Raw genomic sequence first — 11306 nt, forward strand, 5'->3', positions numbered from 1 at the left:
GGGATGTTTGTATTAATTTTCCATTTGTCACAACTCAAAACTCTCTACTCGAGTCGACAAAAGGGAATTCGATTGTTCCATCCAATATATAGGACTGAACAAATTAATTAGGAAAAACAAAAAATGGAAAAATTAAGGATTTCTTTATGATACTGTATGTATTTTTCCAGCATTAATAGTGAGATTAATGTGGACCATTAGTTTTAAGTATCTTAATCTCAATCGTCCATTTAATATAATGGATAATTAAATAATTAATGAAAATGTAGCAAGTAATTCACAAGTTGCTGGTAAATATTTGTTTTTAATTTTAAATTAATATTAATTTGAGAAAAAGCCACACACACCCCAAGGTTAGCTCAAATAGTCATACAATCCACTTAGTTTCATAAATGGTAATACATGCCACTTAATTTTCATAAATGAATATTATACGTTTTGATTTAAACAACCTAAATAAATATACATATAGTAATAGGATAATAATAATAATAATAAATATCATATGATACAAATAAAATATTAGAATAAGTATAATTAATAAAATAACTTGTATAATATTTTTTTAATATTAAGTTACTATTAATCTATCTTGATGGATTTATTAAAATCTACTAATCCAAAAATTGACTTTAAGATAGATATTAATACAAATATAATTAGGAAAGATATTGTAAATAAAACGCTATACATTTTTATAAATTGCTGTGAGTGTTAGGTATAGCTATTTCAATATTCTATATCATACATCATACTTAAGATGTTGATTTTGTTGAAGTGTTATGTTATTAAACATTAAGCTTTGTATTTATAATGTGCTACAGCTTTAATGTAAAATGTAATAAAAAAATATAAAGACGTTTTTTAGTAGTCAATTGTATTGTAATATGATCAAATTACGACAGAGTTATCATATTTTCACTGTTGAATATGCATATGATTCTTATTGAATACAAAGGTGCATCATTACGGATAGCACAGTTTCATCCTCATTATCATCTTGCACCCATTTTTTTAAAAAAATGGAAATATAGACCTAAAATAAGCTAATGGAGGAAGATCAACAGTCCTCAAAAGTTGTTCCATAAATTTAAGCCTATGGTGATACTTATTTGTAGGCTGACACTCCAAGTAACTTAGGTCATATTCAGTATCATTTTGTAGCCGCTATTTTTATTTTCATTTTGATAGTATTGGTGTAATATATGTTCCGCGAGCCTAAACCTTAAATCAAATTATAAAATGTACTAAACAGAATCTATTTGACAGTAATAAAAGTTAAAACATGTTAAACACATTTTCTGTAAATTACAAAACGAATTATAAAATAAATTATAAAATAATATACTACACGTCCTCCAAAGCATAGCAAATAAAATATGTTTTACAAACACTACTATAAAAAGACCTATAAGACATATGTTAAGTTAGTAGAGGTGATTTTTCTTGTAGTCATTAAGATATATGAATTGACACCTACACACAAACACACATATTGAGTACTTCCATCTACCCCTATTTATTAATAGAAGATAAATTAAGATCGTAATTACCTCGATATAGTATGAATTTATATGTCACATATAAATATCAGTGAAAATTAATTTTTATATTAATGAAGTAAACCATATTAGACATTTGATTAATCTAAGGTCAAATGAAATATATTACATGACATTTCATGCAGTAGTCCAAATTTTGCCACTTGCATTTAGTTTTGTAAGCTAATAAGCCAATAAATATACCACAAGAGAAATTGAAGGGCTATTATTTATATTTCACTATTGGACAAAGATGGATCTTCCAATTCTCTTCCATGGCCATAAATTAGAATAAAAAAATCACATAGTAGAGACTAAATCTCCATGGCCATAAATTAGAATAAAAAAATCACATAGTAGAGACTAAATCTGTTTGCATGCTCTCAAAATAGATTTTGAAATTAGTTTGATTACATGATAATCAAATTATCTTATAATATTAATGATATAATTTAAGCATTATTTTAGCAATTGTGAGTTTTACATTAAATCTTCAAATTAATTACATATTGTCACTCTTTCTTGTTTTGCTTGAAATTTCTATTTAATAAAAGTACAAAAAGTCAATAATGAATGGTTTAGGATACATAGGTAAGATAAACTTTAAAAATCTAATGAAACATTCCTATGAATGTGGGTTTCGTATGCATGTTCATATATTTCATTGAAATCATATATTTTATTGAATTTTGTGTTATTAAATGAAATATGTTATTCAAGTGAAAATGTGAGAATATTTAAAACTGTAGGGGTGGTCATTGAAATTTCTCATTCTACCAACTCCACGATCCAACAGTTTTTTTAAGAATTCCCAACAGTTTAGCCACTTTGTTAACCGGTTATATTTTTAAAAAAATATTGAAAATTTTTTATTAATAAATATAATGTGCACAGTTGATTAAATCTAATGGTTAATATTGTTTACATTGTTGATGCTGTAAAAACATTACAGCATTATAGAGGGACCCAAAAATTAATAATAAAGATACACATTATTTTGTGTGTTCAAATAACCACACTCTTTTTTCTTAATATATTTTGTAATTGAGAAATTATCATCATCCCCACTCTGTCCTCAGATTACAAAAAAACTCCAAACTTTTAACTTATTTAGCGGTTAACTTATTATTTGGAGAGTGTATCAATTTTTCAAAATTTTATTAACAGATGTTAACTTCTGTCAAAGCTTCCTTCATGTAGCAATGGATGTGAAATCCATCCTCACCATCTTGATTCTTATCCTGCAACAAAAAGGCAACAAGATTACCAAATAAATAATTCCATCATCTGAAGTCCCATTAATTTTTATGTGGATGTCATATGCATGTATTCATTGTATCGTCACCATAATATGCTTCATCGGGGACTCATCAGCAAATATGATGCATGTGTCAAAAAGCAGTCTAGCAATAATTTTTTTTCCGTACTTCTTGTTTTGTTTTGTTTTATATGATTGGAAGAGAGAATGAAAATTTACTGCAATTGATTTGTTCTTTTCGATGAAATCATTTTCCAATTAGGAAAAAAAACTAATTTCACTATAGACTAGCCTATATTGATTATCTTTATCAACTGAAGTGCTAGTTTCACTAATAATCCAAGTCATCTCTCCTCTACAAGAGGACTAGAGATACCTATCAGAATCAAGTGCACAACGCTCGATGAATCTGACTTTATAGTCAGAGGAGAAAGACCAACTCCTGCAGCCATCTTCACACCTTCAACCAAAAATAGTCAAAGTCTCAGCAATTTCCACATCTCTTAGACAAGACTTCTTTGATACTGCAGCTGCCATGACAGCACCTTCATAATTTCTGATGATGCACCCTAACCCAGCATTACCGTCCTCTTTTTTTTTTTTTTTTCACTTGTGTAGTATTAAACTTATACCAAGGGGTTCTGGAGGATACCAAATTACTTGGAGGTCCGTACTGGTTAATATATACGTCGATCGGCCACGCTCATATATAGAGCCACATCAGCAGTACCCACTAAAAAAAAGGGGCCTTTTGCGGGGAATGTCTGCGGCTGAAAATACTCATGGCAAATAAGTAAAACCTTGCTGGCATTCTGCGGGGAATTAAATCAGCTGCAAGGTTAAAATGGGTATTTACTGCTCTTTTATACTTTTGCAGTAAAAGAATGACTCATTGCCGTAAATGTCTTTTATTTTACAACTATTATGAGCTGAAAATAGAATTTTTAAAAATTAAAAACAAAAAACGAAGGTCACTCTTTCTTTCTCTCACTTAGAATCATCCATTCATGAATGATTGGATTTTGAAGTAAGCTCAGCCAATATCCGCTCTCTTGCCTGAATCTCTTTCTTTCCCTCAGCCATTGCTCAGCCAATATTCGCTCTCTTGCCTCAATTTCTTTGTGATCTCAATTTTGAAGAAGCTCTCTTGTCAATTCACTATTCTAGGGTTTATATGTTATTAATTTTTCATTAATAGAGAATATCAATTTCAGTTTTGCTAGGAGTAAATGATTGGATTGATTTTTGTGTTTTTGTTGCTCATGAGTAATTTTGGTTATTTTAAAATTAAATGATGCTTTGTTTATTTTCAGTAAGTAGTAGCAATTTATAGGGGTGGGCAAAAAAATCGTAGTGTTAAAAAAACCGAACCGAACCGACGGTTTTTTTTAATTTGGTTCGGTTTTTATTTTTTTTAAAAACCGAATATATCGTTTGTAAAAAAAACCGAAATGTCGGTACGGTATTCGGTTCACTTAACTGAACCGAAAAACCGAATTATTTTTTGATTTTATTCAAATCAAACATGTGTTAATAATTTTATTCAAATCAAACATGTGTTAATAATTTTATTCAAATCAAACATGTGTTATTTCTCTTTATAATATTATGATTATGTTTATATAGATGGAGTATTGGAGTTTGATTATGTATTTTGAAATTTTAATATTTCATATTTTGGGAGTATCTTATTAATAGTTAGTAAGATATTAGTGATAAAATGTGTTTTGAATACTTTGTATTTATTGTTAATATTTGTAATAAAATTAGGATAAATTAATTGTTGAAAAAAATTATTACATTCATGAGGCCCAATGGGCTAAAAAATTAAAAATTAAAAATAGGCCCAATAGGCCCAGAACCAAAAAAACCGAACCGAACCGAACCGATCCGAAAAGAACCGTTTGAGTTCGGTTCTTATTGAGTTCGGTTCTTATTCGGTTCTTTTTATAAAATAACCGATTTAAATCGGTTCTACTTAATTTCAAACCGAACTGAACCGAACAGAACCGAACCGAACCGTGCCCACCCCTAGCAATTTACGTTATAATTGAATGATACACTCTTTGATTTTGTCTCAATTATTTATAATTAAGGTGATTAGATGGTGATAATCCTTTGAATTATTGAAGTAATTACTTGCATCCTCGTTGTTTTGTAATGTGTAACAGTAAATCAAACTAAAAGTTAGTTTGATTACTGCAAATTACTCTAATGTTGCTCGGTTTCTAATTAAACAATTACTGTAATGCTGCTGGGGGTTTGCTTTGTGCCATTAAGTAATGTGCATGACTAATTGAAATGAAATTCTCGGTGGTGATAATTTGAGAGAACATAGTTCCCTATTTATTGCAAATTACTGCTAAATGGAGTGGCTATTGCTGCATATGTTTTATTCTTTAGTGTGTGCTTGTTAAGAAAGTGATAATGGCTGTCCTAGGTTTGGCTATCCACATTAATTTTTCTTATACTACATAAGGTTAGGAATTATGTCTATCCTAGGTTTTGCTGTTTTTAATTATATAATTTACTGAGAGAAAGTTATGTATGATAGATACGCATTTTATTATTATTATTATTATTATTATTATTATTATGACTTCATTTAATTAACAAGCCGTCAACTGATAAGAACAAAAAAATTTCAGCATTTTCAGGAGGGAATTCTAGCCCTTATATTTATTTATCCGAAGTTACCACTTGGTGAAGATTTAATTACCTATAACAAGTGATGGAGATAGAAAATTGAAAGTCATTTTCTAGTGAAATAAAATATGATATATGAACTTGAAAAGGAGATAAAAAGTTGGCATTTGTCAGATCTAAGCATGATATATAATATCAAATAGTAATAGATCTAATTAGAATGTGATGCTGCAGGGGTTTTCCTTTTTGATTAAAAGTTTCTAATTAAACCAATAAGCCTATTTGGTCCCTTTCTGTGATTCATGCCTTACCTCTGCCCACCTTTTACCTCTGCCCACCTTTAGTTAGTATAGATCAATTTAAAATCTCATAGTAGTAAAGTTATATTTCCAGAAGTTGAAAGATAATTCAAACTAGAGCAATTTCCTCAACAATTGAGAATACACAATATAAGGATCATATAACAAGGGTTAGATTTAATGGCATTTAAAAGATAATGTAAACTATTCGCTATTTTGGTAATTGAAGATGCAATAAATATTAGTCATGCTTAAAGACTGAACATTTATACATGAAAGATCAAATAATTAAGGAGATAACTAATAACACACACATTAATAGAATCATGTTTTCTTTATTGCTTCTTTGGCAAATATTAATAGACAACTGAATTTCTAAATGAGCTGTAATTGACTCATGTCAGACAAGAGGGAGGCTTTTAAAAAATCTATATTTTCGAGACTTGAGGCAGATAAAAAGTTGAAAGAGACATTTTTTCATTTGGTCAGCTTGTCGAAGGTAACATACTTTTTAAGTTCAGTAGACTTAAATATATTAGACATGGACAAAAGTTGGATTGACATATTAGATAGATCCTTTGTTTGTTATATAAATGGGTTAATCATTTCTTAGCTTTTGCTTTCATGAACAAAATCGATGACACAAGGATTTATTGTCCTTGTACGAAGTGTTGCAATCGACATTTTGTTGAAAACGATGTGGCAAAGGAGCACTTAATAATGTGAATATTTTCCCCTTACATATTATATCTCTCCCTTCATCATTAAAAAGAATAAAAGCTTCCCCTATCAATCATTGAAATCTCAATACAACACATTAGTCCAAAAATATCCAAAGCATAAGGAAATAATATTTTTCATAACAAATGAATATTTCCTCCTTACTTATTATATCTCTCCCTTCATCATCAAAAAAAATAAAAACTTCCCCTATCAATCATCAAAATCTTAATACACCACATTAGTCCAAAAATATCCAAAGCATAAGGAAATAACATATCATCCAAACAATCAAAACAAATCCATATAATCCAAAACAAATACATAATCTAAAATCATAACAACCATCCATATAAGCAAAAATAAAAGAACATAATGCAGTAAATGAAATGTAGGTGTGTCCAAATACAAGCATAAGAGGCTACTGAGGTGGTGAGGATGGTGGTGATGGAGGTGGATACGGAGATTGTCCATGAATAAGTTGCTGCGCCAGAGTGTCCTCACCTTATCCATAAGCTGCTGAAGAGTAACCTTTTCAGAAATAGGAGGCTCGGGATGTGGTAAAGCAGGTGTAGAGGGTGCAAGAGCTGAGGTAGATACTGAAGGAGCTCGACGTCTACGCTGACCCCGAAATGAAAGCAAAAAAACAGGTAGCCGACTGGCTGGAACCACAGCATTAAGTGGCCGATCATCACTTGGAGTAAGAAAGGTGAACTTATTATCAGTGACTTTTACCCAAGTGCCATTACTCCACTCAAAACCTAAAGAACTAACAGCCTCATCCTAAATGCTCTTAGATGGCCTATACGACGGTTCTTGAATCGGTACATCAAAATATTTAAGGATTCGGGTAATGAAGTGACCATATGGAAGGGAACGAGTAATCAACTTAGGTATACAAAGCATGTTTCAAACAATGGTGTATCCTAAGTCGACTGGACGATGTCTAAGAATACAATCAATCAAGGAAACATCCATATGAGAAACCTCATCCAAATGGCTTGATCTAGGAAGCACAATACTCTGAATAAAATGAAGTAATATCCGAGTTTAAAGATAAAGACATTAGGTGCGAAAATGGATAGTACATTCATCATCCGAAAGGTCAATACGACGACATATATTCTTAATAGCATCAATATGAACATAGTCATCAATATCATGAGATTTCCTAGGCAAAACAATTTCTAGGCCATCATCGGAAGTTCCTACGATAGAGTTCAACTCTGAATCATCAAACTCAATTGAAACAATCCATATTCAAGTAAAACACTTTCACCAAGTCGAGATATACATTTTCCTAAAAAATAAGTGCATTAATCTAGCCAACATCTTCCAACAATTGTAGTAAAGTTCTATTACTAATGCTAAGACTATTCAACCAATCCGGTAAAATGAAAAAAGTTTGGAGTACCTCTCGAGTCATGAATTGTTGGTGAAATCGTTTAGCTAAATGATTGGCTGGGAAATGTGTGGACTCAAATGAAGACTGATTGGAGGTGCCCCCTGCTTGTCGTGAGCGTTTGGTGGGTTGAACAAGTTCTTTGCCTTTTCCACGAACCGGCCGTGAGCTTGACATTGTGAGTTTGTTTGATTTGAAGTGAAATAAGGCAATAAGAAGGAAAATTGTGAGGATTGAAATGAATATTGAGGTTCAATTCGGATTAAAACTAGCTTAAGAGGAAAGAATTTAGAGAGAGAAAGTTTTGTTTGAAAACCTAGGTGAGATTTGGATCTAAGGAGTTTGATGGTGAAAATGGTTTTTGAAGATGATTTTTGACTCAATAGTATATGGGAAATAAAATTTATGAATTGATTTGGATTGGAAACGAAAGAAAACGATGAGTTTTGGAGTGAGAAATAAAGAAAATGGAAACGGTTTTTAGAGAGAGGAAGAACCGGTTTATCGAAAGAGGAAGATGAAGATGAAGAGTTCATATAAGTTCGAATCCGGTTAACCGGATGTCACTAACCGGTTAGCCGATTGTGGTACAGTGAGTGTGCAACGTGATTTTTGGTTTCCAGTTTACATAACCGGTAATCCGGTTAAGTCCAGTAATGAATGGTCACGAATTCGGTTATCCGGATATGCCTAACCGGTTAATCGGTTGGAGGCAACAAGCAATCAACGCAAATCCGGTTTGCCGAAGCTCATAACCGGCTATCCAGTTGTGTCCAGCAAGCATCAAACTAAATCCGGTTTTCCAGATTTCATAACCGGCTGATCGGTTCTTTCTAGAAACCAAATTCTCTTCAAACGGTTTACTGGTTTTCCAATCCGGTTATCCGAAATATGACTCAGAGAATAATCAATAAGAAGAACGGTTATCCGGTTGATTAGAAGAGGTTTATCGATTAAACAATGGAGAATATTTTTGAAGTTTAGTAAACTCTTAGACTTGTATTACACACACCAATTTATTTTTGGCTTAAAAATTGTTCAATTTTTAATTCATTTTGAGATTCAAAAAATTTCAATAAGCCATTTAATGCATGAAACATAAATTCATAAAATAACAAACATATCAAGCTATTTAATTCATGAAGCATAAATTCATACAATAACGAACATATCAACTTAATCAACAAATCAAGATTCAAAATACAACATTAATCATTCTAAGCTCATGTTTTATCTTTATAAAATGCTCTTCACTAAAAGGTTTTGTAAAGATATCCGCAAGTTGATTTTCAGTAGAAACAAATTTAATTACCACATCTCTTTAGGATAAGATTAAAATCTAGCACACAAGCATACACTAAACATAATATCAGGTCTACTAGCAGTCAAGTAAAGTAAGAATCCGATCATACCTCGACAAGTCTTGATGTCGACTTCCTTACCTTTCTCATCTTTATCCAGTTTAATGGTAGTACTCATTGGAGTGCTTTTTGCCATTCCATTATCATAGTCGAATCTTTTGAGTAGATTTTTCACGTACTTGGCTTGATTTATGAAAATTTGTTCCTCGTTTTGTTTGATTTGGAGTCCAAGGAAGTACTTCAACTCTCTCATCATACTCATCTCAAATTCTTTACTCATACAAGATGAAAATTCTTTACACAACAATTCATTAGTAGAACAAAAAATAATGTCATCAACATAAATTTGAACAATAAGTATATATTGGTTCTTATGCTTAACAAATAGAGTTGTGTCCGCTTTTTCCATCGAAAAATCATTATCTAACAAGAAGTTTTTAAGTCTATCATACCATGCTCTAGGTGCTTGTTTTAGTTCATACAAAGCCTTAGATAACTTATACGCATGATCTGGAAATTTTTCATTTTCAAAACCAGGGGGTCGTTTCACATACACTTCCTCCATAATATAACGATTTAAGAAAGCACTCTTGACATCCATTTGATATAAAATAAAATCTTTATGACATGCAAAAGCTAAGAGCATTCTAATGGATTCTAGTCTAGTTACAGGTGCAAATGTTTCATCAAAAGCAATTCTCTTCTTGGTTGTAGCCTTGAGCCACTAATCTAACTTTATTTCTTACAACCGGATTCATCCATGTTGTTTCTAAATACCCATTTAGTGCCTATAATGGATTGATATTCTGGATTAGGAACTAAATCTCACACATTGTTTCTTTCAAATTGATTCAACTCCTCTTGCATAGCCATAATCCAAGCTTTATCATTTTCCTCATCCGCAAAGGATTTTGATTCAATTTGAGAAATAAATGCAGCATGCTCACATGTGTTCCTAAGAGATGATCTAGTTGTAACACTGTTGAGTGTTAAGAAAATGCATATTTATAAAGGAGAAAACCGTCATTTTATATTTCAAGTCTTACTAACAACTTTTACTTTTATGAATTTAACCTTCTTTTGATTTAATTCTGTGTGTTTTATTTTAATTAAGTATTTTATGTATTTAAGGGGCATCGTAGTCATTTCACAATAAACGAGAGATCAGATGGCAAAACGGACATCACTTTTGAACTCAGGACGGTCGAAAACCTTAGAAGGAGCATAAAAGGAAAAATAACACTGTTCACATGTACGGTACTGTATACGTTACTGTTCACGGCACTGTTCACATAGACGGATCGATGATGTGGCATTGACCAATGATGTGGCATTGACTGATGAGGTGTCACGATCCTGTTGGACTAAAATTCTTATGTACTGTTGATGGTGACATGGCAGCATATCAGTGGACCAAAAATCTCGCATACGGTACATGCATCACACATGATTATTTTCAACCAAACCGCGTCACTGTTCACCCGGGTCAAACCGTGTTACTGTTCATCCGCGTGGTCAAACCACGTACTGTTCACGCGTACTGTTGACTGATGACATGACGAAATCCTGAGCGTCCAAACTGTTTTTAATCCGATGGCCACAATTTACTCAATGTATCTATAAAAAGGGGGCCTCCCCCCTTCCCTAATTGGATATCTCTGAATCCATTTTTGGGATCTATTTTCTGTAATTCCTTCTCCATCTTGTATTTTCTTCGTATTTTAATAAGTTCTCATTTTGCCCCTAGTTCAATTATGAGTGGCTAATTTTCTTTCAAGCTTGGGTTGAAGGTGAAGTCTCAACATGTGTCATGGGCTTTATTTGGTAAATTTATTTTCTCTTCCCCTCTAATTTTTGTGGATGTTTTGAATTCTCGTCGACAAATAATACTAATCTTGTCTAGTACCGCCTTAGTTTCACCGACCCTCTAGTACAAGGTTATTATTATTTGGCACGATAAGCCCTTAGCACCATATTGATTAGAGTGTGGTTCATGAGGTGTGGATTCCCCCATCATGATTTAATTGGCATTAATAAGGATTATTTAACCCATGATGCATGTTGATACGGATCCAGATA

The sequence above is a fragment of the Citrus sinensis genome, chromosome 9 (assembly GCF_022201045.2).
Source record: "Citrus sinensis cultivar Valencia sweet orange chromosome 9, DVS_A1.0, whole genome shotgun sequence".
In the NCBI taxonomy this organism is placed as follows: Eukaryota; Viridiplantae; Streptophyta; class Magnoliopsida; order Sapindales; family Rutaceae; genus Citrus; species Citrus sinensis.